The sequence below is a fragment of the Schistocerca gregaria genome, chromosome 2 (genome assembly GCF_023897955.1).
Source record: "Schistocerca gregaria isolate iqSchGreg1 chromosome 2, iqSchGreg1.2, whole genome shotgun sequence".
Lineage (NCBI taxonomy): Eukaryota > Metazoa > Arthropoda > Insecta > Orthoptera > Acrididae > Schistocerca > Schistocerca gregaria.
This window is the reverse complement of record NC_064921.1, coordinates 76,790,126-76,817,535: the sequence shown is the minus strand read 5'-3', so window position 1 is coordinate 76,817,535 and position 27,410 is coordinate 76,790,126.

Here is a 27,410-nt window from a genome sequence, read left to right as displayed (position 1 = left end):
TTGTCTGGTTGAAGACATATGCGGCACTCATCGGTGAAGAGGACGTAATGCCAATCCTGAGAGGTCCATTCGGTATGTTGTTGGGCCCATTTGTACCGCGCTGCATGGTCCGTAGGTAGCGGTCATCCACTGCAGTAGTGGACCTTGGGCGCCCTGAGTGAGGCATGTCATGGACATGTCCGGTCTCACTGTATCTCCTCCATGTAAGAAAAACATCGCTTTAGTTCACTCCGAGACGCCTGGACACGTCCCTTGTTGAGAGCCGTTCCTGGCAAAAAGTAACGATGTGCACTGTGGTATTGCCCGTCTAGGCATGGTTGAGCTATGGACAACACGAGCCGTGTACCTCCTTTCTGATGGAATGATAGGAACTGATCGGATGTCGGACCCCTCCGTCTAATAGTCGCTGTTCATGCACGTTTGTTTACATATTTGGGCGGATTTAGTGACATTTCTGAACAGTCAAAGGGACTGTGGACTGTGTCTGTGATACAATATATCTTCTTGAGTTCTGGGATGCAAAACTTTTTTTGATGTGTGTATAATAAAGCAGCTAAAGGCAACTCACGAGATATAGTCAAGAAACACCGAACACCCCTTGTGTGACCAGGGGAATATGTCAGTTAGGGTCTAAAAATGAAACCAGCTAAAATGGTATGCAAACGAATCGATTACAAGAAATCAAACTGTAAGGCAACAGTAACAGCCTCACCTCCTAAATCTAAATATCAAGGAGACATACCTATCTTAAGGAAAATCCCATCATATATGCGTAGATTTTTTTTATTGTCGTCAGTCTACAGACTGGTTTGATGCGGCCCGCCACGAATTCCATTCCTGTGTTAACCTCTTCATCTCAGAGTAGCACTTGCAACCTACGTCCTCAATTATTTGCTTGACGTATTCCAATCTCTGTCTTCCTCTACAGTTTTTACCCTCTACAGCTCCCTATAGTACCATGGAAGTCATTCCTTCATGTCTTAGCAGATGTCCTATCATCCTGTCCCTTCTCCTTATCAGTGTTTTCCACATATTCCTTTCCTCTCCGATTCTGCGTAGAACCTCCTGATACCTTACCTTATCAGTCCACCTAATTTTCAACATTCTTCTATAGCACCACATCTCAAATGCTTCGATTCTCTTCTGTTCCGGATTTCCCACAGTCCATGTTTCACTACCATACAATGCTGTACTCCTGACGTACATCCTCAGAAATTTCTTCGTCAAATTAAGGCCGGTATTTAATATTAGTAGACTTCTCTTGGCCAGAAATGCCTTTTTTGCCATAGCGAGTACGCTTTTGATGTCCCACATGCTCCGTCCGTCATTGGTTATTTTACTGCCTAGGTAGCAGAATTCCTTAACTTCATTGACTTCGTTACCATCAATCCTGATGTTAAGTTTCTCGCTGTTCTCATTTCTACTACTTCTCATTACCTTCGTCTTTTTCCGATTTACTCTCAAGCCATACTGTGTACTCATTAGACTGTTCATTCCGTTCAGCAGATCATTTAATTCTTCTTCACTTTTATTCAGGATAGCAATGTCATCAGCGAATCGTATCATTGATATCCTTTCACCTTGTATTTTAATTCCACTCCTGAACCTTTCTTTTATTTCCATCATTGCTTCCTCGATGTACAGATTGAAGAGTAAGGGCGAAAGGCTACAGCCTTGTCTCTTAATACGAGCACTTCGTTCTTGATCGTCCACTCTTATTATTCCCTCTTGGTTGTTGTACATATTGTATATGACCCGTCTCTCCCTATAGCTTACCCCTACTTTTTTCGGAATCTCGAACGGCTTGCACAATTTTATATTGTCGAACGCTTTTTCCAGGTCGACAAATACTATGAACGTGTCTTGATTTTTCTTTAGCCTTGTTTCCATTATTAGCCGTAACGTTAGAATTGCCTCTCTCGTGCCTTTACTTTTCCTAAAGCCAAACTGATCGTCACCTAGCGCATTCTCAATTTTCTTTTCCATTCTTCTGTACATTATTCTTGTAAGCAGCTTCGATGCATGAGCTGTTAAGCTGATTGTGCGATAATTCTCGCACTTGTCAGCTCTTGCCGTCTTCGGAATTGTGTAGGCTTTTCCGAAAGTCAGATGGTATGTCGCCAGACTCATACACTCCTGGAAATTGAAATAAGAAAACCGTGAATTCATTGTCCCAGGAAGGGGAAACTTTATTGACACATTCCTGGGGTCAGATACATCACATGATCACACTGACAGAACCTCAGGCACATAGACACAGGCAACAGAGCATGCAAAATGTCGGCGCTAGTACAGTGTATATCCACCTTTCGCAGCAATGCAGGCTGCTATTCTCCCATGGAGACGATCGTAGAGATGCTGGATGTAGTCCTGTGGAACGGCTTGCCATGCCATTTCCACCTGGCGCCTCAGTTGGACCAGCGTTCGTGCTGGACGTGCAGACCGCGTGAAAAGACGCTTCATCCAGTCCCAAACATGCTCAATGGGGGACAGATCCGGAGATCTTGTTGGCCAGGGTAGTTGACTTACACCTTCTAGAGCACGTTGGGTGGCACGGGATACATGCGGACGTGCATTGCCCTGTTCGAACAGCAAGTTCCCTTGCCGGTCGAGGAATGGTAGAACGATTGGTTCGATGACGGTTTGGATGTACCGTGCACTATTCAGTGTCCCCTCTACGATCACCAGAGGTGTACGGCCAGAATAGGAGATCGCTCCCCACACCATGATGCCGGGTGTTGGCCCTGTGTGCCTCGGTCGTATGCAGTCCTGATTGTGGCGCTCACCTGCACGGCGCCAAACACGCATACGACCATCATTGGCACCAAGGCAGAAGCGACTCTCATCGCTGAAGACGACACGTCTCCATTCGTCCCTCCATTCACGCCTGTCGCGACACCACTGGAGGCGGGCTGCACGATGTTGCGGCGTGAGCGGAAGACGGCCTAATGGTGTGCGGGACCGTAGCCCAGCTTCATGGAGACGGTTGCGAATGGTCCTCGCCGATACCCCAGGAGCAACAGTGTCCCTAATTTGCTGGGAAGTGGCGGTGCAGTCCCCTACGGGACTGCGTAGGATCCTACGGTCTTGGCTTGCATCCGTGCGTCGCTGCGGTCCGGTCCCAGGTCAACGGGCACGTGCACCTTCCACCGACCACTGGCGACAACATCGATGTACTGTGGAGACCTCACGCCCCACGTGTTGAGCAATTCGGCGGTACGTCCACCTGGCCTCCCGCATGCCCACTATACGCCCTCGCTCAAAGTCCGTCAACTGCACATACGATTCACGTCCACGCTGTCGCGGCATGCTACCAGTGTTAAAGACTGCGATGGAGCTCCGTATGCCACTGCAAACTGGCTGACACTGACGGCGGCGGTGCACAAATGCTGCGCAGCTAGCGCCATTCGACGGCCAACACCGCGGTTCCTGGTGTGTCCGCTGTGCCGTGCGTGTGATCATTGCTTGTACAGCCCTCTCGCAGTGTCTGGAGCAAGTATGGTGGGTCTGGCACACCGGTTTCAATGTGTTCTTTTTTCCATTTCCAGGAGTGTATATTCTACGCACCAACGTGAATAGTCGTTTTGTTGCCACTTCCCCTATTGATTTTAGAAATTCTGATGGAATGTTATCTATCCCCTCTGCCTTATTTGACTGTAAGTCCTCCAAAGCTCTTTTAAATTCCGATCTAATACTGGATCCCCTATCTCTTCTAAATCGACTCCTGTTTCCTCTTCTGTCACATCAGACAAATCTTCACCCTCATAGAGGCTTTCAGTGTATTCTTTCCACCTATCTGCTCTCTTCTCTGCATTTAACAGTGGAATTCCCGTTGCACTCTTAATGTTACCACCGTTGCTTTTAATGTCACCAAAGGTTGTTTTGACTTTCCTGCATGCTGAGTCTGTCCTTCCGACAATCATATCGTTTTCGATGTCTTCACATTTTTCCTGCAGCCATCTCGTCTTAACTTCCCTGCACTTCCTATTTATTTCATTTCTCAGCGACTTGTATTTCTGTATTCCTGATTTTCCCGGAACATGTTTGTACTTCCTCCTTTCATCAATCAACTGAAGTATATCTTCTGTTACCCATGGTTTCTTCGCAGCTACCTGCTTTGTACCTATGTTTTCCTTCCCAACTTCTGTGATGGCCCTTTTTAGAGATGTCCATTCCTCTTCAACTGTACTGCCTACTGCTCTATTCCTTATTGCTGTATCTACAGCGTTAGAGAACTTCAAACGTATCTCGTCATTCCTTAGAACTTCCGTATCCCACTTCTTTGCGTATTGATTCTTCCTGACTAATGTCTTGAACTTCAGCCTACTCTTCATCACTACAAAAAGCTTACAAAAAGCTTACAAAAGACGAAACTATGGTCAATAATAAAAACGGGTTACATACCGATAATATGGAGCGTCATAAAGCGAGATTCCGAGAGCTGCAGAAACACCAAAGACCAATGAAACATACCAATACTCATAACAAAGGGACCAAACGTGTGTCACAGCCAGACAAACCAATGTATTACTGTAACAGTAACATAGTACGTACATACAAAAGAATCGAAGACTAAGTGATCACAGATAGATTAAAGCTCTGAGTGTCGGAAATATAATGGTCAAATACCAAGATAACGCCTACGACCCAAGGAAATACAACAACGTAAAAAAATAAAATCTACTACAATAAAGTCTGTGAATGACACACAGTATCGAGAAACTAAAGATCCTCCCTGCGTCACCTCATGCTTGATATCACCCCTCAAGGTGATATTCCAGTAGGGTAACTGCCTGTGTAACAACACCAGAATCGTGCTACAATGGTTTATCGCTGACCGTACGTATCGTCAAAACTTGGAAGCACGCAGTGAAACCTACTGGCATTTTGAATTACACCTGTAATAGTCAAAATATGGGCACGAAACAGATACTCGTGTAGATGGGATGTCAAAAATCAGGGAATTTCCAACCCAGTAGCACAATATGAGCCTCTCGCTACAGCGTTCTCTACACTACACTTCTCTGTCAGCTCTTACATGAGCACGTCATTTCCCCGTGGTGCAGTCGTGTACACCACGGGGGTTTCCAAGGACGGAAAAGCGCGGCAGCGCTGGCGGAAATGTGGCAGCGTTTGTGACTGACGGCCTGTTGCCGTGCACGAGGCAGCTATCGCTACAAGCGGAAGTCATTTAATGGCGCACAGAACTGACTATGCACACGTTCCCGGAAAGCTGTCGGGTAGTAAGCAAAATGGGTGGCTTCCTTTGTGAGCACGTATCACTGCAAGTAATTACGAACTAGCCTATAAACCGCAAGGGCAAATAGGTATATGGCTGCGTTAATTTTATCAACTCACGCGACTAAGCGGATCTGAAAAGATGGCTGTGGAGTGCTACCGGACTAACATTAGTGACAACTGCAAAGAGCGTTCCCAATTATTCAAAGCACATAATGTTGTAACATCACCACCAGGCTGTACTGTTGTGATGTTAACAAATGGGAGAGGGGGGGGGGGGGGTAAGGTAATTAAAGAGTCTTACGTTCTAAGTGCCACATCTCAATTTTCTCTGGAGTATCAAAAAAAAAAAATGTACCACTTTTGTACACAACATATTTGGTTCAAATGGTTCTGAAGACTATGAGACTTAACATCTGAGGTCATTAGTCCCCTAGAGCTATTGAAACCTAACCAACCGAAGGACATCACACACATCGATGACCGAGGCAGGATTCGAACCTGCGAGCGCAGCGCTCGCTCGGTTACAGACTGTAGCGCCTAGAACCGCACGGCCACTTCGGCCGGCGCCCGAGACAGGATTCGAACCTGCGACTGTAGCGGTCGCGCGGTCCCAGGCTGAAGCCCCTAGAACCACTCGGCCACACCGGCCGGCTACAACGTATTTGAATCCAAAAAAAGAGATGTTCTGGTAGGCACTACCACAGAACTATGCTCTTCACTTCATGGCTGCAAAACATCATGAGGGAAATCAGAAAACAAATAATTTATTAAACACTTTCTATTTGCAGTACCAGGGTACTGACCGGTTGTGATTGCCAATAAGAAAGTATTTGTTTCAAGTGCCATTAATACTGAGGCAGTACCAGTACAGAAATACAGCAGTAATATTTTAACTAGTAGAATTGTACTGCACAACATTACTCATACATTTTAAAAGTTTTGACGAGAGAGTAACACATTTAAATTCAAAGAAAAAGTAGTTCAGTATTGACTACTGTTCCTTATAGACTCCATTCGTCGGATCGCAAGTAATAATTGCTGCAGAGTTCCGTATGCTGTCGAAGAAAAAATGGCAACATCGTCAACAGGTCTTTATGTCTTGTAGCGGATGAACATGGATTCTCTTTCGGATGAAGTACAGTATGCCATACAGCAGCCAAGGCCTCTCCTTTTTGGAAACGTTGATATTCCATTCTTCTGTTTTAGTGCAAGAATTTGTATTGTTATTTCAGATGGATCGTAAAGCATTTGGATAACTTACAGGCGGGCATCTATAGCAATGTTTCAGCAGCGTTTTTTAAATCAAAGGAGACAGTTATATGCATTGCAGTTACATAGAATGGGTTCATAGGTTTAGATCATTAAAAATTTTTGTGGGAATCTGGCTCAATGGAGACCTTGCTTACTTTTGTTCTCAAATATTTTTTTAAATATTATCGAAACCCAAATTACCTCCTCCCATTACAAAAAGTTTTACTGATAAAGACAAAAGATTTCATGGACTCTGCTTACCAGACAAACTGCGCATCAACTAAAGGGAGGAGCCCTTGACGCATAGCAGGCGGTACTCCCAGAGGGAAGCAATGCTTCGTACAATGATCTTGCACCACGTAGTAATGAATGTTCCGAACATTTTCTCCTCGACTTAGCACTTGGAACAAGTCGACGAACATGCAAAAAGCTACCGAGAACACGGAAAACGCGTTTGGTAAGAAAAAGTACGCTTAGAACGTTTGGCGTTTCCACTCTTCGATTATTGGCCACAGTGCTGGAAAGTGGTTCGACTACCGCCTGAGTTACAGGCATTGCAGAACACCCTTTTTTTTATTATCAGCTTTGGTTCAAATGGTTCAAATGGCTCTGAGCACTATGGGACTTAACATCTTAGGTCATCAGTCCCCTAGAACTTAGAACTACTTAAACCTAACTAACCTAAGGACATCACAGACATCCATACCCGAGGCAGGATTCGAACCTGCGACCGTAGCTGTCCCGCGGTTCCGGACTGACGTGCCTAGAACCGCACGGCCACAGCGGCCGGCTATTATCAGCTTTATTTGCTGTTTGCGCAGAGAGCATTAAAATAGTAATCTGTGCGCCATAATGTCAGTACAAAACTCGTTTACAAAACCTACACTATGTGCTTAACAATTTTCTTGCCCTTTTCGTTTTGGCCGTCGTTGTCCAATAGTCTATTATGTTCATAAACTGCAGCATTTTTCGTTCTTCTGTCCCTGATTTATTTATCCTGTGTATAATTCTAATCTGGAAACAACAGCAGGAGGTTCCAGGCTCCGGGCGCTGTGGCCGAGCGGCTCTAGGCGCTTCAGTTGGGAACACCGCTGCTGCTACGGTCGCAGGTTCGAAACCTGGCTCTGGCATGGATGTGTGTTATGTCCTTTGGTTAGTTACGTTTAAGTAGTTCTAAGTCTAGGGGACTGATGACCTCAGAAGTTAAGTCCCATAGTACTTAGAAACATTTGAACCATTTTGAGGTTCCTGGCAGTCAGTATATGTAAACATACACTTTACAACAAAAGAAAAAAAGGCAACAAGAAGGAATTATACGAATGGGATGGAAATCGGTACACGTGGTGTACATGCACAGACAACCAAATTATTACAGTTTCATAAAAGATGGATGATTTATTCAAACTTCAAAAACTGAACAAGTCAATAACGGTTTTACAGAAGTTCGAAATACAGCGCGTACTTCAATGCGAGATGCTTTTAATAATTTCCACAACGAAATTCTGTCTCGAAATCTGGCAGAAAACCCATAGAGGTGCTGGTCATACATAAAGCACTCCATTGGCAAGACGCAATCAATACCTTCACTGCGCGATAACAACGGTGAAGTCACTGATGCCAGTGCCATTAAATCAGAATTATTAAACACCAAAGAAGACGAAGTAAATATTCCTGAATTCCAATCAAGAACAATTGCCAAGATGAGAAACATAGAAGTAGATATCCTCGGAGTAACAAAGCAGCTTAAATCACTTAATAAAGGCAAGGCCTCCGGTCCAGATCGTATACTAGTCAGATTCCTCTCAGAGTATGCTGATAAAATAGCTCCATATTTAGCAATTATATACAACCACTCACATACAGAAAGATCCGTACCTAAAGACTGAAAAGTTGCTCAGGTCATACCAATACCCAAAATGGGAAGTAGCAGTAATTCGCTGAATTACAGGCCTATATCACTAACGTCGATTTGCAGTAGGGTTTTGGAACATATACTGTGTTCGAACATTATGAAGTACCTCTAAGAAAAAGATTTATTGACACACAGTCAGCACGGGTTCAGAAAATATCCTTCTTGTGAAACACAACTAACTGTTTACAGTCATGAAATAATAAGTGCTATCAACAGGAGATGTCAAATTGATTTCATATTTTTAGATTCCTCCACCCCCCCCCCCCCCCCCCCCCCATGAACCATAGACCTTGGGGGGTGGCTTGCGTGCCTCAGCGATACAGATAGCAGTACCGTAGGTGCAACCACAATGGAGGGATATCTGTTGAGAGGCCAGACAAACGTGTGGTTCCTGAAGAGGGGCAGCAGCCTTTTCAGTAGTTGCAGGGGCAACAGTCTGGATGATTGACTGATCTGGCCTTGTAACACTAACCAAAACGGCCTTGCTGTGCTGGTTCTGCGAACGGCTGAAAGCAAGGGGGAACTACGGCAGTAATTTTTCCCGAGGGCATGCAGATTTACTGTATGGATAAATGATGATGGCGCCCTCTTGGGTAAAATATTCCGGGGGTAAAATAGTCCCCCATTCGGATCTCCGGGTGGGGACTACTCAGGAGGACGTCGTTATCAGGAGAAAGAAAACTGGCATTCTACGGATCGGAGCGTGGAATGTCAGATCCCTTAATCGGGCAGGTAGGTTAGAAAACTTAAAAACGGAAATGGATAGGTTAAAGTTGGATATAGTGGGAATTAGTGAAGTTCGGTGTCAGGAGGAACAAGACTTTTGGTCATGTGAATACAGGGCAATAAATACAAAGTAAAACAGGGGTAATGCAGGAGTAGGTTTAATAATGAATAAAGTAATAGGAATGCGGGTAATCTACTACAAACAGCACAGCGAACGCATTGTTGTGGCCAAGATAGATACGAAGCCCACGCCTACGACAGTAGTACAAATCTATATGCCTACTAGCTCTGCAGATGACGAAGAAATTGAAAAAATGTACGATAAGATAAAAAACATTATTCACATAGTGAAGGGAGACGAAAATTTAATAGTCATTGGTGACTGGAATTCGATAGTAGGAAAAGGAAGAGAAGGAAACGTAGTAGGTGAATATGGATTGGAGGTAAGGAATGAAAGAGGAAGCCGCCTGGTGGAATTTTGCACAGAGCACAACTTAATCATAGCTAACACTTGGTTCAAGAATCATAAAAGAAGGTTGTATACGTGGAAGAAGCCGGGAAATACTGACAGGTTTCAGATACAATATGATGGTAAGACAGAGATTCAGGAACCAGTTTTAAATTGTAAGACATTTCCAGGGGCAGATGTGGACTCTGACCACAATCTATTGGCTATGAACTGCAGATTAAAACTGAAGAAACTGCAAAAAGGTGGGAATTTAAGGAGATGGGACCTGGATAAACTAAAAGAACCAGAGGTTGTACGGAGTTTCAAGGAGAGCATAAGGGAGCAATTGACAGGAATGGAGGAAAGAAATACAATAGAAGAAGAATGGGTAGCTTTCAGGGATGAAGTAGTGAAGGCAGCAGTGGATGAAGTAGGTAAAAAAAACGAGGGCTAGTAGAAGTCCTTGGGTGACAGAAGAAATATTGAATTTAATTGACCGGCGATGCTGAGGCAATTAGATTGGGAAATGAGATACTTAAAGTAGTAAAGGTGTTTTGCTATTTTGGAGACCAAAATAACTGATGATGATCGAAGTAGAGAGGATATTAAATGTAGACTGGCAATGGCAAGGAAAGCGTTTCTGAAGAAGAGAAATTTGGTAACATCGAGTATAGATTTAAGTGTCAGGAAGTCGTTTCTGAAAGTATTTGTATGGAGTGTAGCCATGTATGGAAGTGAAATGTGGACGATAAATAGTTTAGACAAGAAGAGAATAGAAGCTTTCAAAATGTGGTGCTACAGAAGAATACTGAAGATTAGATGGGTAGATCACATAACGAATGAGGAGGTACTGAATAGGATTGGGGAGAAGAGGAGTTTGTGGCACAACTTGACTATAAGAAGGGATCGGCTGATAGGACATGTTCTGAGGCATTAAGGGATCACCAATTCAGTATTGGAGGGCAGCGTGGAGGGTAAAAATCGTAGAGGGAGACCAAGTGATGAATACACTAAACAGATTCAGAAGGATGTAGGTTGCAGCTGGGAGATAAAGAAGCTTGCACAGGATAGAGTAGCATGGAGAGCTACATCAAACCAGTCTTAGGAGTGAAGGCCACAACAACAACGTTTTTAGATTTTCAGAAGGCTTTCGACACCGTTCCTCTCAAGCTTCTTCCAACCAAACTGTGTGCCTACGATCGCCGCAATTGTGCGACCGGATTCGTGATTTCCTGTCATAAAGGTCACAGTTGGTAGTAATAGACGGAAAGTCATCGAGTAAAACAGAAGTAATATCCAGCGTTCCCCAAGGTAAGGTTATAGGCCCTCTGTTGTTACTGATCTATATTAACGACATAGGAGACAATCTGAGTAGCCGTCTTAGATTGTTTGCAGATGATTCTGTGATTTACCGTCCTGTAAAGTCATCAGATGTTGGAAACGACTTGCAAAATGATTTAGATAAGATATCTCTATTGTGCGAAAAGTGGCAATTGACCCATAATAAAGAAAAGTGTGAAGTTATTCACAAGAGAAGGGCAGCTCGTTTTGTATTATTGTGAAATAGGGGAAATAGTGTTACAGACATGATACGTGGAGTGGCAATCATTAAATCAAAGGCATTTTTCGTTGCGACGGGATGTTCTCATGAAATTTCAATCACCGGTTTTCTCCTCCGATTGCGAAAACATTCTGTTGCCACCCATTTAGATAGAGAGGAATGATCATCACGATAAAATAAGAGAAACCAGGGCTCGCACATAAAAATTTAAGTGCTCGTTTACCCCACGTGCCGTTCGAGAGTGGAACTGTAGAGAGACAGCTTGAAGGTGGTTCACTGAACCCTCTGCCAGGCACTTTATTGTGAATAGCAGAGTAATCACGTAGATGAACGGAATGGTCCCCCTCTGGCCGTTACGCAAGCAGGTATTCGGATTGGTATTGACTGATGGAGTTGTTGGATGTCCTCCTGGGGTATATCGCGCCCATTTCTGGCCAGTTGGCGAGTTAGATCGTCAAAATCCCGAAGGTTGCAGGGCTCTGCCCATAATACTCCAAACGATCTCAGTTGGTGAGACCTTGGTGGCCAAGCTAGGGTTTGGCAAGCATGAAGACAAGCAGTAGAAACTCTCGCCGTGTGCAGGCGGGCATTATCTAACTGAAAGGTAAGCCCAGGATGGCCTGCCATGAAGGCCAACAAAATGGGGCATAGAATATCGTCAACGTACCGCTGTGTGGTGTCGCGGATGACAACCAAAGTCGTCCTGCTACTAAAAGAAATGTTATCACAGACCATCACTGTTGACTGTCGGACGGTATAGCGGGCTACAGTCAGGGTGGTATCTCATTGCTGTCTGGGGAATTTCCTCGCACGTCTTCTCTGGTTATCGGGGCTCAGGACTGATCACTGAAGACAATTCTGTTCCAGTCAATGAGATCCCAGGGCCAAGACGCGTCTGGAATCGCCCCCGAACAGTGGTGGGATACAAACGTAACTGTCGCTCGTCAAATGGCCAAGTGGGCTTAAGAGATGGTCTGGGCTTCCATTTCTTTTCATACCAGGACCCCTTTCGTTGTCACGCAGGGGTACATTGACGATATTCTACACTTGTTTTGTTGCCCATCATGGCAAGCAATCATGGGTTTACAATTTTGCAAGATAATGCCCGCACGCACACAGCGAAAGTTTCAGCTGCTCGTCTTCTTGCTTGCCAAACACACCCTCGGCCAACAAGATCGCCAGATCTCTCCCTAGTTGAGAACGTTTGCAGCATTATGGGCAGAGCCCTCAAACCAACTCGAGATTTTGGCGATCTAATGCCCCAATTTGACAGAAGGCATGGCATCCCTCAGGAGGACATCCAACAAATCTATCAATCTAAGCTGAGCCGGATAACTGTGTCCTTAAGGGCCAGACAAGAACCATCGCGTTACTGGCTTACTCTATTAGTGAAGCTCTTTCTCTTGAACAAATCATGCAGTTTTTGTGAAATGATAATTTGTTTGTCCGTGTACTTCACATCTACCGATATCCGTCCTTTATTTTCATTAGACTCTATTAGATATAAATAATAATGATACAAACTGCGCTAAATCAAATAACCCAGTTAAACCATGTAGATGTATCCCACTATTATCTGTGTTAACGTATGTCACTTTCCAAGTCCACTAATATCATGCATTACATTTTAGCAAGAAATAACAAGCTGTGTAACACCATCTGTATACTTATGAACGCAGACAACCATTGCTACACACAGCAGCTTACTAGTTTCTTATCTGTATGTACACATTACCATAGTCCATGAGCAACAAATAGCTCGTAACTTGGACACCCAGGGTACTTCGTAAAATGCTGTAGCTACCGAAACGAAGATCTCGCAAGCTGGTCTAGTAATTCGGTATTTTCTTCAACGGAATTATAATCTTTTTGGAAAGAGTATGTGAAGGTTATCCTGGCCCCCGTGGGGCCGACTACACAAAATGTCTGAGAATGTAGTAAAATTTACTAACAACATTTATTTTTTAAAAGAAAAACAGACATGAATTATAGTTATTGATTGAATACAGTAAACAAGTAACAGTCGGGTTAAGAGTACAATGAACAAGGATCCTGAGTGGTAGAAGTGAGTCAAGTACGCTGGGCCTAAAAATTTTGATAACGCAACCTGAATTGATCTGACGCTGAGCAGGCTTTGATTGATAATCTACGGAAGTCTATATATAGGTGCAGCTGAGAGCAAGTGGCGTTTGAGATATGTATGCCCTGACAAGGCCGGAGCGGCAGTACGTTACCCTGTTTGCTTCGTGCAGCGATGTAACTTGCAGCTGGTGAGATGTGTGCGGCGGAGGCGAAGCGTAAGGCAGCACCTGAGAACCGATCGTGGCCACGAAAGAAATGGGAAATCTCACGGCCTAGCAATCAGGCAGACGGATCGCAATTTACTCTCTACCAGAGCCCTGAAATAACGGTAGATTTCAGTGTGTGACACACCTGTTCACTGGTCGTACGAAGGACCAATTTAGCTCACTTATACGACAGAGCACACAAGGATACCAGACGTCAACAAATAATTGTGCCCTCGGCAAACGAGAAGTCCGAGACGTTTGAAGTCACACTTCAGTACAGTAAGAACTTCACCAGAGGCTCTCCAGTCTAACATCTTACAAGTAGAGTCACTCTCCGGACAGGTACCAGCACAAAACCACACATGCCAGAGCTTCGACCAGAAGATCACTCCCAAACTGAAGAGCAGAACCCGAGGGCCTCGCAACTCTCTAGATAAAAAGAATCCGTTTTTCCGCAAAGTGCACGATCGATACCGCCTTCACTCCATCTTGAACCAATCACAGGGCTTTAGAGGCGCTAAATCTCGTGACTGGAAGCGGTCTCTGAAAAACCTTTCCAGAGGCAATAAAGTGTATACGAAAGTGTTGTAGGAATTAACGAGATAAAGAGGAAAAGTAGAGAAACAGTGCTTTTTAGACTGAATACTGATGTTTTTCATAATATTTTCATAATCAAAGCCTTTTTTCGTTACTTTTAAAGTAGATCTAGTGATACCTTACTTAATACATTACTTGCCTTACTCTAATTTCTTGCATACAATATTCTATTACTATTTTAATTTGACTGATTAAAAGTTTCGAAATTTTGTCGTTTTCTGCTGCTCTGTACCTCAAACGGTAGAAACAACAGGATCACTTTGTTGTCCGTCTGTCTGTCCGTCCGTTAAGGAGCCTTTTTTTGCAGGAACGAGTAGAGGTATCGAGTTGAAATTTATGTCACATACTATGGTCTACAGTCCCTTGGCGTTGTAAAAAATTTAATCAAAATATACAGTCATTTATGTCACTTACTTCAATACTCTCAAATTCACTCGTCAAAACCTATACATAAATCTATATACACTGATAAGCCAAAGCATTATGAGCGCTGTCCACCACGACATTGGACGACGCCTAGTGGTGTTGAGGGTACGTGACATGGTAACAGAAGTATGTAAGGAGAGCAGACATGGACGCAGGATCACCCTAGCGAAGATATGGGCTGCAAATGGGTAAATCCATTGAGATAAGCGACATTGACGAAACGCAGATTATTATTATGCAGAACATGTGAACGAGTATCTCGAAAACGGCGAGTTTACGTGCTACTGTCGTGAGCATCCGGTAAATGGTTGGACGTCCACGCCTCCACAGAACGTCTGGTTCGGAGACTTGTCTTCTCTGTAAAGAAGGGTAAATGGTGACCTGTGGCACCTCTGCTGAAAGAGCAGGATGCTGGTGCACGCGCAAGTGTTTCGGAGAACACCGTTCATCGTACATTGTTGAGCATGGAGCTCCGCAGCAGACCACCCCTACGTGTTCACATGTTGAACCAACGACAGGGTCAGTTACGATTGCAGTGGGCACGGGACCATCGGGATTCGACCGTCGATCAATGGAAACGTGTAGGCTCTTCGTGTGAATCACAGTTTTGCTACACTAGGTCGATGACCGTCCACACAGACATCGTCATCGAGGTGAACGGCAGCTCGAAACGTGCAGCGCGCCACGGACGCAGGCTGGCGGGAGCAGTATGACGCTACGGGAGACATTCTCCTGCGCTTGCATACGACTTGCGAAAGTAATCGAAGACACGCTGACAGCTGCGAACCACGTGCTTCCTTTCATGCTTGATGTGTGCCCCGACGGCGTTGTCGTGGTTCAGTAGTAACTAGTCCATGTCTCGGAGCCAGAACCGTGTACAGTTGTGTCAGGAGCATTATAATGAACTCACGTTGATGTCTCAGCGACTTAATTCGCATTATGTAAATCCTATGGAACCCATCTGGGTCGCTATCTGGTGCTATCATGGCGTACGCACCGTCCCGTTATTTACGCGAACTACGTGACCTGTGTGTAGACATGTAATGCCACGAAACTCCACAATCCTATCAACAAACTGACGGATCCCTGATACGCAGAATCAGTGATGGATTTCGTTCCAAAGAAGGACAAACAAGCTATGAAGCAGGTGATCATAATGTTTGCACGAATCCTCAGCGTGTGAGTTCTACTCGCGCCTGCCCGGTTTTTTTACGAGATATGTTGTGCGTAAGTAAACTTGCAAATAAGTTCACTTACAAAAACTTTTCGTTATGATGTTACCAATAAATCATTCTTAATGGATAACCAAAAGAACTAGTAGCAGAAAGTTTTTACCCGGTAGAAATCAACAGAAATAGGAAAGAAGCATCAGTGTCTTTGGTGATCTATTGTGAGCATACAACAAGCAAAATGGAAAAGTGAACTGGATCCATAGAAGACAGGCAGCGAGGGAGCGCTATGAAAAGAGTAGTTGTTTCTTAGCAGCACCGAATTTTCTAGTCTTGTACATTATTTCATAATCTCTGGAAGACACTCAAGGCTTGTAGGGAGTAGGTCTTCGGAATGGTGATAAACTGCAGAGAATCTTGCAAATTGAGGCAAAGAGGATCCCAGTGATACCCTCCAGGAGTAATCGTAAAAGTTAAACACAAGTCCCACAACAGTAGAAGATTAGTTTGGGATGGCCAATATAGAATTCGGAATCGATGAAATGGAAAGAAGCTATGTATTAACCGAAATAGATGTGAACACGTAAGAGCACAGCTTTTCTGACCCTGCAGTGTCGTCAGAAACAGTCTGTAAGGGTGTCGCAGAAAAGGAGGTGCAGAGGAAAAAATTCGATAGGCTGTTTCCGAGTTAATTAACCTTGAGTTAGCCAATAAGACCGTTGCGCGCCGAAGTTCCAGCGGACCGCCAGAGACGGTGTCGCCAAAGGTGTCTTTCTTTTGATTCCCTAAAACCGAACAAGAAAGCGATACAAAAAATTAAGCATAGAACGGTGGCAAAGGCTGAGCAATCTCATGCGGTATCGTCTACGCTGTGAGAACAACTGAAGCGTTGTGTCTGGTGGGTCACTTGATTTTGCAGGAGCAGCCGCCTGATTGAATAAATTAAATTCGAATTATCTCGTAAACAGCGCAAAGTGTGGAATTTTTTACTTGAGAACTATTTCTCAGGGTAACCTACCCTGCAAAACGCTTACTAACTTTTCAGACCGCTTCTGACTACCCTGTATATCCGTACAACGACTGAATTTTATAGAATCTTTGGTGCCCTTCAGGTAAGGGCGAACCTAGCACAAGTTTTTAAGTAACTTCGTTCGCTGCATGCCGGTATATGATGGCGAAGACCTGATTTCTAAGACAGGTTCTGCTTACGTCATGGTGTGTTATCCAAGTATACGTGTATATAAATTTTCTAGAGTGAGCTCGTCGTTCTGTAAGGCACTCCTGTGAGTGCAGTTTGTTTTTCCTCGACCCGATAGCATCTACACTATGCGATCAAAAATATCCGGACACCCCCAAATCAAACTTTTTTTTTCATATTAGGTGCATTGCCCTGTCACCTACTGCCAGGTACTCCATCTCAGTAGTCATTAGACATTGTGAGAGAGCAGAATACGACGCTCCGTGGAACTCATGGACTTCGAACGTAGTCTGATGATTGGCTGTCACTTGTATCATATGTCAATACGCGAGATTTACACATTTATAAACATCCCTAGCTTCACTTTCCGATGTGACAGTGAACTGGAAACGTGAGGGGACACGAACACCACAAAAGCGTAAAGGCCGACAGTTGAAGAGGGTCGTAGTGTGTAATAGGCCATCGCACAGGAATTCTAAAATGCATCAGGATCCACTGCAAGTACTATGACAGTTAGGCAGGTGGTGAGAAAACTGGGATTTCATGGTTGAACGGTTGCTCAGAAGCCGTCCGCCTCCGTAGCGCAGCGGTAGGATTACTGCCCGGGTTCGATTCCCGACAGCGGAATGGGTGTTGTGTGTCTCTTCTCATCATTAACTCGCAAGTCGCCGGTGTGACGTCACCTAGTAAGGACTTATAATACGGAGGCCAAAGTCCCCCGATTGGGCGGCCTCCCGGGCAACAACGCCATACGATCATTTCATTTTTTTGATCATAACGCCGGTAAATGCCGAACGACGTCTCGCTTGGTATAAGAAGAATAAACACTGGACGATTGGATAGTGGAAAAACGTTGTGTAGAGTGCACTCACTGCAAACAGGCACATTTCCTCCGGCAGTGTCCTAAACTTGAATCGCCCCCCACCTGCAACACCTGTAGCCTTCCTCACCCCACTTACACTTAAAAATGTAAGGCCCGGCCCCCTCCCGTCTTTACCAAACTCACTGTCCCCATCCGGCCCATTGATGATCCCAAGCCTCCTGGTAACACCCTTCGCCCCCTCCCCACAGCTGAGGACATCATCAGATTCGTCACCATTGTCCTTCAGAATATCCACCCCTTTCAGCGTCCCCATACCCTCCAACTGATTCCCTAGCTGCCTGATCCGTATTTCACCTCAACACATTCACCACCTACTCCCATAACCTAGCCCACTTTACCTTCTCCTGCCTTGACACCCTCGTTTAAACTCCACCATGGCGCGACAGCACCGTATCTTGTTCAACAACATAGGCTCTCTTCCTGTTAACTAGAACCCTCACAACCCACCATGTGGATGCCTTCCTCCTGAATGAAACCTTGCTCCAGCCCCAACATCCAGTACACATGTAGCTTTACCGCCTTCACGGCTCTGATAATCCCCTCTCGATAGCACTTGGTGGGGTAGCTATCGTCCACCACGGCCAGACCCCTGTTCGATTTCAACCCCTCCTTCCCGACCCCACGGAACACCTGATCCTCAGTCTCTTCTTCCCCGGCCTTACCACTACCTGCCCCTATTCCTTTCTACTTCCTTTCCCACAACGACCGTACCTTCTTCTCCTACGTGATTGCCGCCGACTTCAACATCCGTAGTCGTTCCGCCGCCCAGCTACGGCAGTGGCATCAGTTTCTCTCCACCCTCCAAGGTGACTTCGTTCCCATTCCCCAGCACACCCGCCCTGAATCCAATACGACTATCTCCGTGGCCGCATGATGCTCGACGTCATCAACCTTGAATGAGATTTTCACTCTACAGCGGAGTGTGCACATATATGAAACTTCCTGGCAGATTAAAACTGTGTGTCGGACCGAGACTCGAACTCGGGACCTGTGCCTTTCGCGGGCAAGTGCTCTACCAACTGAGCTACCCAAGCACGACTCACGCCCCGTCTTCACAGCTTTACTTCTGCCAGTAACTCGCCTCCTACCTTCTCATTCTGGAAACTTCCCCTAGGCTGTGGCTAAGCCATGTCTTCGCAATATCCTTTCTTTCAGGAGTGCTAGTTCTGCAAGGTTCGCAGGAGAGCTTCTGTAAAGTTTGGAAGGTAGGAGACGAGGTACTGGCAGAAGTAAAGCTGTGAGGACGGGGCGTGAGTCCTGCTTGGGTAGCTCAGTTGGTAGAGCACTTGCCCGCGAAAGGCAAAGGTCCCATGCTCGAGTCTCGATCCGGCACCCAGTTTTAATCTGCCAGGAAGTTTCGTCTTCAACCCTATTGGCGATTGCCCTATTGGCATTGCCAATATTTATGAGGAAGAGTTGGTATCTGTGGGTTGTGACCTTAGAAGATCTTTGCTTGCCCATATATATACGGGGTTCGCTGGCCCGAGAGGAGGCACGAAGTTTGGTGATTGGCGGTAGTGTCGCGGCGAGAGGTGGTCATGAGATCCGAGCGGCCGCAGCCACGAGCTGCACAAGGAGGGCCTGCGCAGAGCGGAGATACCGGAGCACTTCAGCGGGGTCAGCATCGACTACAAGCAGCAGGCCGACATCCTGTCCGTTTGTTTGGCAACATTCGTGTCGTATGAGCGCTCGTGGCCTGGCTGCCCCCTTCTACCTGGCTTTCATCGGCACCACTCAGTAACGGCTGTGACTTTTCTCTGTGTATATACCGATGGGTCCAAAATTCCGCAAGAAGAGTGTACAGGATACGCTTTTTTCTGCCCTCCGATCCAGATCCGCAAAACCTTCAAACTGCCTGCGAGCACTTCTATTTTTGCGGCGGAGACAGTGGCAGTTTTGCAAGCACTTAAGTTTGTCTCTAGCACTTCCTTCCCCAAGATAATGATAGTATCTGACTCGCGAAGCGTTCTTAAAAACATTCAGTGCAGTCGATGGAACAAAACAACCAACAGTTATATCTTGGATGTGATATCTGAATATACACTCCTGGAAATGGAAAAAAGAACACATTGACACCGGTGTGTCAGACCCACCATACTTGCTCCGGACACTGCGAGAGGGCTGTACAAGCAATGATCACACGCACGGGCACAGCGGACACACCAGGAATCGCGGTGTTGGCCGTCGAATGGCGCTAGCTGCGCAGCATTTGTGCACCGCCACCGTCAGTGTCAGCCAGTTTGCCGTGCCATACGGAGCTCCATCGCAAGTCTTTAACACTGGTAGCATGCCACGACAGCGTGGACGTGAACCGTATGTGCAGTTGACGGACTTTGAGCGAGGGCGTATAGTGGGCATGCGGGAGGCTGGGTGGACGTACCGCCGAATTGCTCAACACGTGGGGCGTGAGGTCTCCACAATACATCGATGTTGTCGCCAGTGGTGGGCGGAAGGTGCACGTGCCCGTCGACCTGGGACCGGACCGCAGCGACGCACGGATGCACGCCAAGACCGTAGGATCCTACGCAGTGCCGTACGGGACCGCACCGCCACTTCCCAGCAAATTGGGGACACTTTTGCTCCTGGGGTACCGGCGAGGACCTTTCGCAACCGTCTCCATGAAGCTGCGCTACGGTCCCGCACACCGTTAGGCCGTCTTCCGCTCACGCCCCAACATCGTGCAGCCCGCCTCCAGTGGTGTCGCGACAGGCGTGAATGGAGGGACGAATGGAGACGTGTCGTCTTCAGCGATGAGAGTCGCTTCTGCCTTGGTGCCAATGATGGTCGTATGCGTGTTTGGCGCCGTGCAGGAGAGCGCCACAATCAGGACTGCATACGACCGAAGCACACAGGGCCAACACCCGGCATCATGGTGTGGGGAGCGATCTCCTACACTGGCCGTACACCTCTGGTGATCGCCGAGGAGACACTGAATAGTGCACGGTACATCCAAACCGTCATCGAACCCATCGTTCTACCATTCCTAGACCGGCAAGGGAACTTGCTGTTCCAACAGGACAATGCACGTCCGCATGTATCCCGTGCCACCCAACGTGCTCTAGAAGGTGTAAGTCAACTATCCTGGCCAGCAAGATGTCCGGATCTGTCCCCCATTGAGCATGTTTGGGACTGGATGAAGCGTCGTCTCACGCGGTCTGCACGTCCAGCACGAACGCTGGTCCAACTGAGGCGCCAGGTGGAAGTGGTATGGCAAGCCGTTCCACAGGACTACATCCAGCATCTCTACGATCGTCTCCATGGGAGAATAGCAGCCTGCATTGCTGCGAAAGGTACTTGGTCGTGAATACACTCCTGGAAATTGAAATAAGAACACCGTGAATTCATTGTCCCAGGAAGGGCAAACTTTATTGACACATTCCTGGGGTCAGATACATCACACTGACAGAACCATAGACACATAGCCACAGGCAACAGAGCATGCACAATGTCGGCACTAGTACAGTGTATATCCACCTTTCGCAGCAATGTAGGCTGCTATTCTCCCATGGAGACGATCGTAGAGATGCTGGATGTAGTCCTGTGGAACGGCTTGCCATGCCATTTCCACCTGGCGACTCAGTTGGACCAGCGTTCGTGCTGGATGTGCATACCGCGTGAGACGACGCTTCATCCAGTCCCAAACATGCTCAATGGGGGACAGATCCGGAGTCTTGCTGGCCAGGGTAGTTGACTCACACCTTCTAGAGCACATTGGGTGGCACGGGATACATGCGGACGTGCATTGTCCTGTTGGAACAGCAAGTTCCCTTGCCGGTCTAGGAATGGTAGAACGATGGGTTCGATGACGGTTTGGATCTACTGGCCACTATTCAGTGTCCCCTCGGCGATCACCAGAGGTGTACGGCCAGTGTAGGAGATCGCTCCCCACACCATGATGCCGGGTGTTGACCCTGTGTGCCTCGGTCGTATGCAGTCCTGATTGTGGCGCTCACCTGCACGGCGCCAAGCACGCATACGACCATCATTGGCACCAAGGCAGAAGCGACTCTCATCGCTGAAGACGACACGTCTCCATTTGTCCCTCCATTCACACCTGTCGCGACACCACTGGAGGCGGGCTGCACGATGTTGGGGCGTGAGCGGAAGACGGCCTAACGGTGTGCGGGACCGTAGCCCAGCTTCATGGAGACGGTTGCGAATGGTCCTCGCCGATACCCCAGGAGACACAGTGTCCCTAATTTGCTGGGAAGTGGCGGTGCGGTCCCCTACGGCACTGCGTAGGATCCTACGGTCTTGGCGTGCATCCGTGCGTCGCTGCGGTCCGGTCCCAGGTCGACGAGCACGTGCACCTTCCGCCGACCACTGGCGACAACATCGATGTACTGTGGAGACCTCACGCCCCACGTGTTGAGCAATTCGGCGGTACGTCCACCCGGCCTCCCGCATGCCCACTATACACCCTCGGTCAAAGTCCGTCAACTGCACATACGGTTCACGTCCACGCTGTCGCGGCATGCTACCAGTGTTAAAGACTGCGATGGAGCTCCGTATGCCACGGCAAACTGGCTGACACTGACGGCGGCGGTGCACAAATGCTGCGCAGCTAGCGCCATTCGACGGCCAACACCGCGGTTCCTGGTGTGTCCGCTGTGCCGTGCGTGTGATCATTGCTTGTACAACCCTCTCGCAGTGTCCGGAGCAAGTATGGTGGGTCTGACACACCGGTGTCAATGTGTTCTTTTTTCCATTTCCAGGAGTGTACATCCAGAACAATTGTACTAAGACACAGGTTGCAGTTAAACAAAAGAGCGAACTTGTGGTTAGATTTAGCTGTTAACCGGTTCAATTCTTTGATTATAATTGCATTTCTCAGTCATTAGTTACAATCTGAACAACCTGTAGTAGTAAGCTGTTCGTTTCTGTGTTTCTGAGACCGGGTCATTATTGGTGTATTTTAGCTGGATCTTCTGGTTCCGCCCAGTGAGTTCTCTTGTAATAAGTGTTCACAAGTAATGTTTTAAGACGTTCCTTCAGAGCGGTCTTAATAACTGACGGTTTAAATTTGAAAATAGTAACAGCCAACTGTCACCAGAGCTTTAGTCAAAAGAAAATTGTCAGAAGGAACGTGTTGGGATCCAGTAGCACCTTGGTTTCCGATTGAACTTAAGAGGTTGGTTGCTTTAAAGTAAGCCTTATCATTGTCATATTGTTTCTTACAATCTGTTTAACCTTTAAGCACAGGTGCGCATCTTAACCACGAACCTTTCGACATTCAGCTTTCAAATTTAAAGGTAAGTCGTCTGTTTAGAGTAATTGAATCACTCTTGTCATCATTGGTGCTATGTATTTTTCATGTGTTGCAGAAGGGAATTTAATAGGACAGACTGTGTCCAGCGCGGTAGTAAACACCGCTGTTTCACCCGATAATGGGAATGCAGTGTGACGAGGGCCTCCCGTCAGGTAGACCGCTCGCCTGGTGCAAGTCTTTCGAGTTGACGCCACTTCGGCGACTTGCGTGTCGAGGGGGATGAAATGATGATGATAGGGACAACACAACATCCAGTCCATGAACGGAGAAAATCTCCGGCCCAGTCGGAAATCGAACCCGGGCGGTTAGGTATGACATTCCGTCGCGTTGACCACTCAGCTACCAGGGGTGGACTTTCACCCTATAGCGGGCGAGCTGTTCGTCCGGCCGCCTTGTAAATTTTTCCAAGTTGTTCATTTTGTAAATAAAAGACGTTATGGTTGTGTGAAAAGATAGTTATATTGGTGGCTCCTCACTTCCACGTTTTCCTTAATTCAACTAAGTACCACGGATCACATCGATTCGTGCTTCGTGCATGAAGGGTAGAAATGTCACTGACTGGGGTTGACGTAACCTCGCAAAAAGAATTCTAATTATGTGACATCGTGGCAATGTAGACCGGGGGGGGGGGGGGGGGCAGCTTTCTTTGAAATTTTGTTTTTGTGTGGGTCTACAGTCTCTAAATGCTTAAGAAAAGAAAACACGGTATATAGTAGGGAGTAATGTAGACAAACACAAATACCGTCCGAGCAGGCTTTGAAGGCCCAACGGTACCGACCAGCCGCCGTGTCATCCTCGGCCCTTAGGCGTCACCTCATACGTACACAGTAGGGCATGTGGTCAGCAAACCGTTCTCCCGGCCGTTGTCAGTTTTCGTGACCGGTGCCTCTACCTCTCAATCAATTAGCTCCTCAATCGGCCTCACAAGGGCTGAGTGCACCCCGTTTGTTACCAGCACTTAGTAAGCCCAGTCGGCGAGCCATCAAAGTGCTAGCCAGGACCGACAGCGAATAACTTCCGTAATCTGACGGGAGCCGGTGTTAACACTACGGCGAGGACATTGGCCGTAATGTAGACGAGATTTATTTAAATCGTGCGATTAGCTAATTTCGACGACTTTTCATTTTCAAGCCCATGTGTAAGATCACGAATTAAGCGTCGTAATTGTTAAATTATTTTTCAGTACGGGTAAAAAAATAGACGTTTTATTTCATCGTTACACTGTGAATGGATCCACATTAACATGAAAGTTGTAACATTAATGTGGAACCATTCAAAGTGAGTGTAAGGATAGAATACGACGTTTACTTTGTACTTGAAAATGAAAAATCGTCGAAATTAGCTTATATCACGTTTCAAATAATGACTCTCCATTATATCTTACTATGGATCACGTTTTCTGTTTACTAATCACTTTTCTTGTTTTTGCCGGTGGTGCCCTCTCATAATGGTGTCGAAACTCCACCGTACCGTTGTCACAGATTTGTATTCTGTATACCAGACGACTCATTGCGCCATATCTTAGCCTGCCTCCATTTCGATGCACTCCAAGTGAAATCTGTAAACATGTTGAGAACTTCTATATCCTCTGCGTGTAATACACACATCAAGAAAAGTTTTGCATCACCTCGGTTCAGTGAGTTCCGGAACGTATACAGAAAATTGAAATAAAGATCAACATAAACATCATTCCCGCCCTTTTTATTGCCCATGAACACATGGCGTGTTATATGAGCACACCGTGAGATCTTCAGATTGCTGTACATACTGGTACCTCTAATACTTTGTAGGAGTTCCTCTTGCATTGATGCATACCAGTATACATAGTGGCCTACTGTCCACAAGTTCATTAAGGCACTGTTGGTCCAGATTGTCCCAGTCCTCAACGGCGATTCGGTGTAGATTCTTCAGAGTGGTTGATCAGTCACGTCGTGCATAAAAAGCCCTTTTCAATACTTCCTAGGCACGTTCGATAGGCTCCATGTCTGGGGAATATGTTTGCCACTCCAGGCGAGCGATGTTATCCTGAAGAAAATCATTCATAAGATGTGCACCATGGGGGAAGCATTGTCGTGAATGAATACGAATGCCTCGCCAGTATGGTGCCGATATGGTCGCACTATCGGTCGGAGGATGGAATTCATGTATCGTACAGCAGTCACGGCTCATTCCATGACCTCCAGCGGCGTACGTGGCCCCACATAAAGACAGCCCAAAACAGCTGGGAACCTCCCCGGTGCTGTATTCGCTGTGTGTCTAAGGCATTGAGCCTAACCGAATTGCCTCCAAACACGACTCCGACCATTTTCTGGTTGAAAGCATGAGCGACACTCGTCGGTGAAGAGAACGTGATGCGAATCCTGAGTGGTCCATTCGGCATTTTGTTGGGCCCATCTGTACCGCGCTGCACGGTGTCTTGGTCGCAAAGATGGACCTCGCCATGAACGCCTGGAGTGAAGTTGCGCATCATGCAGATTATTGTCCATAGTTTGAGTCGTAACACGACGTCCTGTGGCTGCGCGAGAAGCATTATTCAACATGGTGGCGTTGCTGTCAGGGTACATCCGAACCATAATCCGTAAGTAGCGGTTATCCACTGCAGTAGTAGCCCTTGGGCGGTCTGAGCCTGGCATGTTATTGTCAGTTCCTCTCTCTGTATCTCCTCCACGTCTGAACAACATTGTTTTGGTTCACTTCGAGACGCCTGTACACTTCCCTTGTTGAGAGACCTCCCTGGCAAAAAGTAACAATGTGGACGCTATGGCACCGCGGTATTCACAGTCTAGGCATGGTTGAACTACAGACAACACGAGTCGTGTACCTCCTTCCTGGTGGAATGACTCGAACTGATCGGCTGCCAGACCCCCTCCGTCTAATAGGTGCTGCTCATGCGTGGTTGTTTACATCTTTGTGCAGGTTTAGTGACATCTGCGAACAGTTAAAGGGACTATGTGTGTGATACAATATCCACATTCAACGTCTATCTTCAGGAGTTCCGGGAACTGGGGTGATGCAAAACTTTTTTGATGTGTACACTTAGGGATTACGGATATAAGCAGCTTAAATTGAAGCGAGCACACATAACGTTGTGTGGAGAGCTAATCAAACACTGTAGTTTACTGACAGATTTACTACAGAGATTGCCTACCACGCCTTTACGTTCTCTTCTGGAGTACTGCTGATCGCTGCGAGACCCGCAACAGATACGATTGATGGAGGACCTCGAAAAAGTTCAAAGAAGGGCAATTCGTTTTGTTCTATCGCGAAATAGGGCTGTGCGTGTCACTAATATGATACCCGAGAATTAATTTAAAGGCATTTTTCTTTGAGGCAGTATCTTTTCACGAAATTTCTACCACCAGCTTTCTGCTCCGAATGCTAAAATATTCTTTTGGCGCCCACGTACATCCTGGAAAAACGATAGGTGGACATTGTCCTTATGGTTTGTTGAGAATAATCGTTTTTGCGATACGATGGCTGAACTTATAGGTGATAGACTGTAATAAAATAAATCAGAGCTCGCACTGAAATTTTTGTTTTCGTTTTTTCCCTCGCGCTGTTAGAGAATGGAATGGCAGAGATGAGGATGGTTCGATGAACTCTCTGCCAAACACTTATTTACAAACTTCAGAGTTGTCTGTAGGTGTAGATGTAGTTGTCTTCCCATACTGTGATGGCATTTTCTAGCTGGATAACTGTCGCTGTCACACTGCCAGAATCCTACTGCAGTAGCTTCGGGGGCACCTGAATGAACTCATGTTGATCTCTTAAGCATCAAAGTGGCCACATCCGAACCTGATGTAACACATCTGGGACGCTATCGAGTTCTCCGTGCTAACCAACCACAGGCACCTAATTTACGAGAACCGTATGTGACTTGCGCTTAGATATCTAGTGCCACATATCTCCCAAAACGTATCAAGGACTTGTGGAATCCATGCTACACAGAATCGCTGCTCTCTTGCGTTCCATGTGTGAACCAACACACTATCAAGCGAAGGGTCATACTCAGTGCTTTTTTTCTAAAAAATAATTTGAGGGTAACCCGACATTGGATATAACGCAGCGAAAATTACTTGTAACTGAAGCATAGGATACCACCCGTCTGCTTTTAGCCATGACTTCTTCAACACGTCGGAAAAAAAAAAAAAAAAAAAAAAAAAAAAAAGGTATCGGACTCATCAGTTGACTTTCTCTATCAAATACTCCTGACATCCACTACATGTTCCTCTCTCTGGAAGAGCAAAATTACGACATAAAGTTTTGATATTTGTTTCACAATATGTCATTCCAGGAGTCTCAGGCCAATTTGACGAGTCCAAAACTTTCGCACATTCAGAGATAGCAATATCCTCTGTCTGGAGAAGACGATTCTCCATCCGCTGTTTCAGACAACTGTAAAATATGCTGGGCTCAAGAGTCTGATAGTTGCCCCATTTTG